The 9,691-nt window shown below is 37.9% G+C and overlaps 1 protein-coding gene across 7 annotated transcripts in view; it reads left to right on the top strand.

Annotated features, from left to right (window-relative positions):
• The window catches only part of brd4 (bromodomain containing 4), a 93,189-nt gene that overhangs the window by 52,846 nt on the left and 30,652 nt on the right, over positions 1 to 9,691 (top strand). The window contains exon 1 of one of the 7 annotated variants that reach the window (XM_016275925.1): positions 6,646 to 6,652. The exons of the other annotated variants lie outside the window; for them this stretch is intronic. The gene's annotated coding sequence lies outside the window, so the exon portion shown is untranslated. Of the gene's footprint in view, positions 1 to 6,645; positions 6,653 to 9,691 lie in introns of those variants that run through there. 7 annotated transcript variants of the gene reach the window in all.

Genomic DNA, 9,691 nt, shown 5'->3' with positions numbered 1-9,691 from the left:
GCTTCATCATGCCTGGAGCTGATCAGTGCTGGTTGCTGAGGGAATACATCAACTTTCACCGTGGACAAAGCAGAGTCCAGCCCGGGGTCCGTCACGTGGTTACCGCTCATTTGTCGCTAAGCCGGGGCTTCGGCTCACGCTAGCCGGCCTCAGCGCAAGCTAAGCCGGGGCTTCCCCTCACGTTAGGCCACTGTGTTGTTCGTTGTGAAAGCGAAACTACTTTGTTTGATCTTCCAAAAGAAAACACGACTACAAATCAGTGGTTAAGTTGTATTTACAACACTGTTCCAGAACAGTTTAACCCAAATATCCAGATGTGTGCAGCACATTTTATGGAGGACTGTTTACTGATCGTGGGAGAGTAATGTTAGACTACAAGCCAGCTGTTCTGACTCACGTAAGTACGTTTTAATTTAAAGGATTTGCCACTGATGATTCAAACGCGAGTTTTGGGCAGTGTTAGAGTAGCACTTGTTGTTTGTCATTTCTCCAATCACAAATGCAGACAGAGTTTTGTGCTTACGCGGCGCAACGCAACGCGTAAAAAAGACAGTAAGTCATTATAATCCGTAATTATGTCCCCACTGGATGCAACAAATGCCTCGTTTGTAATGGGTTTGAATGTTTTTGTCTCATCGCACCGGCCGGGACACTGCATCAACAGTATGTGAGGGGCGTAATATTTCCGTCTCACACTTGAGGTATTCAGCCAATCACAACGCATTAGATAGCTGGCCAATCACAGCACACCTCGCTTTTTCAGACCGATGAGCTTTGTAAAAATCGACGTGTTTCAAAAAGGCGACAGTGGAGAAACAATGTACAGTATGTGGAAAATGTTTTTGGAGCTGTAAACCGCATAAACACATTTCATTACACCAAATACACAAAATAATGTTCTTCTTAGCAGCATCATATGACCCCTTTAAAATTTCAGTTAAATTTGTAGATGTTTCCCATGAGTTTTTAGTGGGCAACATTCAAAATGAATCAAGGTCTTCATATACAATAGGGTTTCTTTTTCTCTTAGGAAGTTTGGATTTGCCACTGATGATTCAAACGCGAGTTTTGGGCAGTGTTAGAGTAGCACTTGTTGTTTGTCATTTCTCCAATCACAAATGCAGACAGAGTTTTGTGCTTACGCGGCGCAACGCAACGCGTAAAAAAGACAGTAAGTCATTATAATCCGTAATTATGTCCCCACTGGATGCAACAAATGCCTCGTTTGTAATGGGTTTGAATGTTTTTGTCTCATCGCACCGGCCGGGACACTGCATCAACAGTATGTGAGGGGCGTAATATTTCCGTCTCACACTTGAGGTATTCAGCCAATCACAACGCATTAGATAGCTGGCCAATCACAGCACACCTCGCTTTTTCAGACCGATGAGCTTTGTAAAAATCGACGTGTTTCAAAAAGGCGGGGCATAGTGGAGAAACAATGTACAGTATGTGGAAAATGTTTTTTGAGCTGTAAACCGCATAAACACATTTCTTTACACCAAATACACAAAATAGTGTTCTTAGCAGCATCATATGACCCCTTTAAAATTTCAGTTAAATTTGTAGATGTTTCCCATGAGTTTTTAGTGGGCAACATTCAAAATGAATCAAGGTCTTCATATACAATAGGGTTTCTTTTTCTCTTAGGAAGTTTGTCTTTGTTTGTTTGCTCTGTGCTGTTCTTAGAATAGACGTCCTTCTGTCCTTTGCTTGTTTAATCAGACAAAGTCCTTCAGGTGTACCTAGAAAAGCACTTCAACCCAACGACTTGCTTTATAGTCTTTAAATGAACCACCTAGCATGAGTTTACTGTACTAATGTTGCATTTCAGTGAATGACAGAGACTAAACGCTAGGGTTGGGTATCGTTTGAATTTGATCAATTCCAATTCCGGTTTTGCTTATTGATTCCAATTCTTTTCGATTCTCATTTTTGATTCCAATGTGATTTAAAAAAAGATATCAGATATTCTGTCTCTTTTGCAAAACATTGTTGCAGCTGAATGCCATGAACAAAAATCAGCAGGCTACATAAAAACAGGACTTGTTTAAGAGCTGTTCGTGTGCAAAATAGAGCTGCATGATTCTGGATAAATTGAGTTTGTTTTTGTTTTTTTAATGGAGATTGTGGTTCTCCCACGGTTCTGAAGATAAAACAGACAACTAAACAAAATCACATGTAGTTTATTCTGAAATATTCAACCTCTGTGCATAACAAACGGCCTTGAGGCTTGAGAATGTGTGTCACATGCGAGCTGGACATTCCCACCCTGGAGTTGGAGTTGTGTGAGGCATGTGGAACAGTTGCAGTCGGAGAGCTGCTGCAGTGGAAAAAAGTTCTCCAGTCACATTGCGCACATGCCTACTGTGTGCCAGTGCGCTCCTGGCTCCGTTCTCCAATAGACATTTGTTAGACCCCGTCCGGAGTCGTTTTAGGTCACTGATCAAAGCGCTAGAACAAACAACACGGCGTGGCAAATGTTCAAAACACCTCTGTTTTGTTTGACGGAGGTGCCTGTGGAGTCCCCACTGATGTTTGAACAGATTAGTTCCCTCCACTTCAGGAGCCGTTTGTAATACACAAACACAACTGTGAAGTTAGATGGTTTTACTCCTTTCTGATGGCAGCTGAAGCGGCTGTGAAGCCTGAGATGTGGAGAAGAACAGCTCCCAGGAGGAGCGTTGGCGAGACTGCAGTGTGAAAGAGGAGAGGGGAGATGGATGAGGGAGGTGGGACTCTTGGCCTGAGCAACTGACACTGTACAGTTTCATTTATTATTTATGCATATGCTTTCAAGCAAATAAACCTGCTGCCCTGGTTCTGTACCTAGACCTCCACTGGGAGCCTGGAGCTTTCTGTCCTGAGAAACTCCCAGTAAGCATAAATGATTAATTGTTTACTTTCGTTAGGGATGCAGCCATTTTGTTTGCCGTCGGTTTTTACACCCTCCCTTTCGTGTGTCACGGTTGGGCTTGGCCTGCCTGTAGAACCAGATTTTCTGGTGTGTGTGTGCGCTCATGTTCGTAGTAACCAGAGGCTGCTTCCTCCCTCGCACACATTCCATAGTGGTATGTAATGATCTGTGTCCAGTTCAGAGGTCAGCTTTTATTCCGCTGGGCGTTTGGGGCAGGAAGTTTAGCGCCCCGGGTCAGACGCTTCTGCAGTTAATGTCGCTCCTTGGTGGTCATGGGGGTTTGGTCGGAAAGGTTCATAAAGTTCACGTTCTTATTAGTACAGCAGCCAACCTGTTTTCTGTGCTATTTCAAGTCTGTAAAGCACCGTAACACCTGTTGCACTTGTGTAATGATTAAAGTTAGGCTGAAACATGTGCTTTATTTAGTCATTCTTCTCAAGAATAGTAAATGCTTTTGAGCAGAGCCTAGAGCAGTGAAGAGTTTTACAACCCAGTGTGCCCTTACTAATTGACAGTTTTAATGTCACTGCTAAGTTGTCCAAAGGTAAAGCTCTGGAAAGTTATATTAGCGCATTTATTGCTGGAAATATTTTCTTTACGTATAATTCAAACAAAATCAGGCTTTTGATAGTGTTGGATGTTACTGACAAGCCACTGCTTTGTAGAGTTATATCATAAGTATATAATAAGGTAATCAGTATCTATACCATTTGCTTTTCTGCATGCCAGTTTCAAAAGCAATTAAACACAAAGTTTGCATTAACATTGTTAAATAAAGCATAGTTTCTGAGAATTGACACTTCTCATTTCAGCTAGCCTTTTAGTGGTCATGGATGGCAAGGTTAACAGAATAAAAGTCGAATGAAATTGAGGCTAAACTAAAGCGCATAAATGTTTTCACGAACAAATCATGATTCATCAAAAACTTTCACACTAAAATCTATTCTAAAATTGCAAAGAAATGTAGGAACACCTAAAACCACCCATACACAGTCACTCTGGGTGGCCCTAATGTGTTAAGATAAAATTGAAAAATGTTACATTTGATCTTGAATACATTACTTCATAGAGTAAGAAAAGGTGCATTATAGCTTAAGCTGTGAGGTTACGCTGATATACAGCTGGCTAAAGGTTATGGTAAAGGTTATGGGGGATGGTTTGGATGCGTTTTATGCAGATTGCTAACCTCGGGCACTCAGTGGGTTGTTTGTAATCCTCAAAATTCATTAACATTAGAACGAGGTTAAGAACAAATTCATGTGCGTATGCGCGCGTTGTGAATTAGGTGGACATTTTTTCGTGATATGTCCTCTTTTGTGGATAAGTATGAATAATCCACGCAATTATTAGTAATTGAGACCCAGTGCCTTTTGATCTCAGGTCAGGGTGCAAGAGAAATTAATTATTTTTAATAATGTAATTTATTCACTTTCGTGTGACATTGCAAAGGGGCATTTGTGTAATTTGTAGCTGCCAAAATGTTTGGAATGAGGAAAATAAAATGAACGTTTAGCATTCCCAATGCATTTTATATGGGAACCCGACAGCAGACTTGAAACATTTTATAACATTTTGATTCAATTAGTTGTGCAGCCCTAATGAAATTTGTTTGGCTGGTAAGTGATATGAAAGGCATTTGTACGACCTGCATTTCCTTTTTCCAAGTTATTTTCAGACAGGTTTAATCCTACTCCTGTATTGTCAATATTACAACCTTCAGCCTCCTTGTCTCCTTGTTGACCTCGCGAGACAGTCAACCATATAATGGAAAAATCAAGCTTTTAGCCAAGTAACAACCTCTTTTAAATAGTATATTTCACTGTTTTGAGGTCTTTATGGATTTAGGCACATTGCTTTGTTTGTGATATATTGCAGTGGTATGACTTTTCAATTGTGTAATCATTCATTCACATCTAGATGCATAACTCCAGATGACTCTGAAGTGGTCAGAAGAGCTTGACTATTTAATACCGATCATAATTTGCCCTTCATTTCCCAGATACTGTATTGCTCATTACAGTTTATGATCAAGATTTGTTCCTGATTTTAGTTCTCAGAATCTGACTCATGGTCACTATATCTATTGAGATTGTGCTTGTTTTCCTGGGTTAGGTAAATCTGTTTCATAGATGTGCTTTGTGATGTTTAATCCTGTTTTTACTGTGCAACCTGTGTATAATTACTTAGTAATAACAAGGTCCGTCTTATACCATGTTGATAGAAATGTCTTTGATTTAGGGGTGGGTGGGTGATCTTCGCAATCTATATCATATAGCAATCTTAAAACACACAATTACAGTCCACAATCTGAATCACGATCTTCCCAATTTTGAAATGCACTATTGAGAATATCCAGACTGGAACAAGCTTGTGAACCTTATTTATTTGCACAATTTAAAACAGTACTGGACTGGACATTGAAACCGGAGTTAAACACTGCATAGCCTTGACTGTATGACTCAAATATAAATTATAATTAAAACTGTTTCAATCAATAGCAATAAATAATTTTTTAAATCATCGAGTGCTTAACTAAATTCTTTGACAATTTTAAATGTGTAACATTTGCCATTTTTATATTAAAGTTCTTTTAAATTTCTCTATACTTTTTACAACTGACATATATCAGTTTGTCGCTCGGTTGGGGGCCTTTGTTGGCGGCTGTTCGGCGGAGTCTTCTGGGGTGGCGTTGGCCGCTGGTCCGGAGCGTCTGCAGCTGGGAGCTGTGTTTGGCTCGACAAACTCCGGTGGCGGTGTTGAGGAGGTCGTCTCGTTGCAAGAGCGGAATATTAACATCTCCAGTGGTGAGTCCCGAGATATACCGGATCGTCATGGTGTAGATCTGGCATTGATTATGCCTTCAATTAGATCTAGGAATCCCGTGATGAAAAAACACCACATCGCAAAGTTTTTCCAAACGCTCAATCAGGCTCGAACAGTGTGGGGCCCTCGATGCAAAGCTGAAGGGTTGTTTGGTGGACATTTAAATATTCAGAGTATGGCAACCAAACATGAACAACTGGAACATTTGCTTGTAAATTCTAATATTGATTTTCTTGGGCTGACAGAGACTTGTTTAACTCGTTCCTGCCCGGAGTTTTATTATATGTGAAAAGTACTATTAAATGCAAACAAATTGAATGGCATAGGGAAACTGATATTGAGTGTGTTGGTGTCAACATTTCACTTTCAGTTGAAATGGCATTTAGTTTAATCGGTCTATATCGAAAACCCTCAGCAAAGCTTGAGTTCTATGATCAGTTAAAAAACCTCCTTCATAGTTTGGATTTTAACAAAGAGGTTATATTGATGGGGGACTTTAATATAAATTGGAGTGATAAGGGTGGAAGAAAAAAGCTTAAAAATATTACAGATTTTTTAAATCTTACACAGTTAATTGAACAACCTACAAGAATAACTAATCGGTCTGAAACTAAAATAGATTTATTATTTACAAATAGACCGGAAAGAATTACTAAGACCTATAATCTAGTGTAGCACTAAGAGAGATTGATTGGAACAGGGTCCTCTCTAAAGGTGATCTGGAGAGTGACTGTGGCCAATTTACATCAACAATTAAGAAAGTTATGGGGCCCTACCTCAGAAAGCGGAGCCAAAAGAAAAGTAGGGATATATTGCCCTGTTTAAATGAAGAGTGTAGGAAACTTATGAAGGAAGGAGATCAATTATTGAAACAATTTTTAAAAACAGGTCTTACAATAGACAGACAAAAATGTACCTCCTTAAGAAATAAAGTAATAAAAAGGCTAAGACAAGCTAAAGCCAACTTCTTCATTGATACTATTGAAGAGGCAAGAGGAAATGGGAAGAAGATATGGCAAACCATCAACAAGCTGATTGGCAGAAAACAGAATTATAACAATAAATATTTAGAGTTGAAAATCAACACTGAATTAGTTACAAATCCGATCATCATATCTACGAATTAAACAAGGTTTTTTTTAGACTCTGTTTATGAAATAACTCAATTTTTTAGTTCACCTAGCTATTCTATTTGTTCCATTAAGTATGCACAGCCGATTTTCCACCTACAAGAAATAACTGAAATAGAAGTAGCAAATACTATCAGTGGCTGAAAGAATTCAAAGGCCATGGATATCAATGGCCTTGATACTAATTTTTTAAAAAGGCATAAAGAGATCCTTATACAGCCTATTACATATTTGATTAATCAGTCTTTAAGACAATCCATTGTGCCATCAGCATGGAAGATGGCCCTGGTCACACCCATTTTTAAGTCAGGTGAAAGATCAGATATGGCCAATTATCGGCCAATCAGTATTTTGCCTGTTTCTAAAATTGTCGAAAAATGGGTGGCTAAATTACTAATTCAACAGCTCAATAAAAGTAATAATTTATTTCACCCTATGCAATTTGGGTTCAGGGCTCATCACTCAACAGAAACCGCTAATTGTTAGAATTAACATGTTTCAATTTCTCTGAACAAGCTCTCAACTGGATAAAATCATACCTGTCCAGTAGAAAGCAATGTGTTCATATTAATAATTCAAAGTCTCCATTCTATTTACATTGTATATAAATGATTTGCCAGAGGCATGTAAAAATGTTGATGTTCAGATGTATGCAGATGATGCTGTAATCTTTACATATGCTAAGAACTACCAAGAGATAGCATCCACACTTACATCTGCAATGGCTCACATTGATGACTGGCTTACTAAGTCATGTCTCTACCTAAACACCAAAAAAACAGTTTGTATGGCGTTTACCAAACAAAATATGAAGGTGTCACATTCTAATGTGTTCCTTAGAGGACAGGAGCTTGATATTGTTAATGATTTCAAGTATCTAGGAGTCACATATGACTCCACCTTAACATTTAAACGTCATGTAAAAAAGGTGGCAAATAAAGTTAAATTCAATTTGCAGAATTTTAAACAAGTTAGACCGTTTCTTGACACCAAAGCTGCCAAGTTGTTCCTATATACTATGATCTTTTCACATATTGAGTATTGTTTTACAAATTGGTCATTAACTAGCACAACTACTCTTAAAAGTATTGAATCTCTATTTAAGAAAGCCATAACTTTTGATAAAAAGGCATTGTCATTCCACCATTGCGACATCTTAGAGAGACATACATTTTTAAGCTTTGACAATTTCAAACGTCTCAAGTATGCTTGTTTGGTATATAAAGTGTTACATTAATCTTCATTTATAGTGAATGAATGTTGTATTGTTGGCTGTCTTTGTTAGTTTTAGGTTACCTGCCTAGGGACTGCAGATGAAAAGTAGTTGTTACTAATTCTGGCATATTTACATGGTGTATATTTATACAACAATGTTCATGAATATGCATGGTCCCTATAAAATAAACCAATAAAATAAAATAAATAAACATACTAGCATTTTCCTTAGCTGTGTCCATACATTTTGTTAGCTGCTTGGTTTCTATTACTGTTGCTCCTCATGTATATATTAAACATGGCTGTAGAGAGACTGATTGTGGAAGTGTAGAGTTCAATAATATTTGACAATTCCCCCGAAGCTACTTGTACCATAAAAAAAGCATGTTGTCTCAAGGTATGTCGTTTACGCCGTGCAGCACACCATGTGACTGTGTGCAAACAGTGAACTCGTGCACACAGTGTTCTGATTGGCTGTGATTTGTGATCGTCACGCTGCACTGCATTTCAGTGTTCAGGAATCCAGTTGTCCGGCCTGGTTAGGGCACTTTGTCATGATTATAATTAAGGCTGCAGCAATTACTTGTACTTGCGTTGGGTCAAAAGTTTCTGTTCATGCCACACAGTTCAGCAGTGTAGCCAATTAACAGATGTCTTGTGTGCATGACCTGATCTGTGTAAACCAGTTTAAATATGGGATATGATTAACAGTTTTCCCCATGTAGTTTAGTTCTTTAGTTTCACAATGTAATCTGTTAATTGAATTATAAAAGTATGTTGAAAAGATCTATGGGATTTTTAAAAAAGGTTTTTGGAAAGTCCCGTAAATTTTTTGTTCTGTAAAAGGTAATTTCTTCTTTGACTGCCAACTGCAAATTTATCTTATTGTTTGTGCTGTTTGTTGTTCACAGGGCTTTTAAAAACTTTTCTCAATCAGAGTCTTGGAAACAGTCAGGATGGATGTCAGCCAGGATCTGGTTATGTCAAAACTTTCAGTCCATGGTGTAATATGCATTAAATCATTAAGTGTGTTTCAATGTCATTTTTTTGATAAATCTTTGCTTGGTAAAGTTTTATCTGTTGTAATATAACACCAAAATAGTTGTAGTAGTAATAGCTAGTACTTTTATCACTCTTTTTTTTTATCTTGTGTAATATTAGCAGATAGTCTAATCTGTGTGGTTTGGTACCGTGTGAAGTTACGTTTTGGAGAAATTGTCCAGATGTCCTTATAGTGCTGTAAAAACCCATTTTATTTTATATGTAAATTGTTTTTTTTATTATATTATGCTTTGATATGAACGTAAACTACGTTGACTCACTCAAGATGTACTTGTTTCATTACTGGATGAATCGGCGTTCTTGAACGAATCTCTTGTATGATTCAAAGACAAAAATGCATTTTCACAGCCCCTTTGCGCCACCTACTGGCGTAACAGTGTAATCGATAAATCTTAATTTGAAGTGTCAAATTACTTTCAAAAGGTGATTTACTCTATTTTAATCGCTACCATACACATCGTACACAGTTTATATCTGAACTATAAACTTTTATCCCAGTACTTCTGTGATTTGAATGTTTGTAACATAGAAATAATGATACTGT

The sequence above is a fragment of the Sinocyclocheilus grahami genome, unplaced genomic scaffold, assembly GCF_001515645.1.
Source record: "Sinocyclocheilus grahami isolate Dianchi unplaced genomic scaffold, SAMN03320097.WGS_v1.1 scaffold97.1, whole genome shotgun sequence".
Classification (NCBI taxonomy): Eukaryota; Metazoa; Chordata; class Actinopteri; order Cypriniformes; family Cyprinidae; genus Sinocyclocheilus; species Sinocyclocheilus grahami.
The sequence above is the reverse complement of the archived record's forward strand: the minus strand, read 5'-3'. Positions and strand labels throughout refer to the sequence as shown.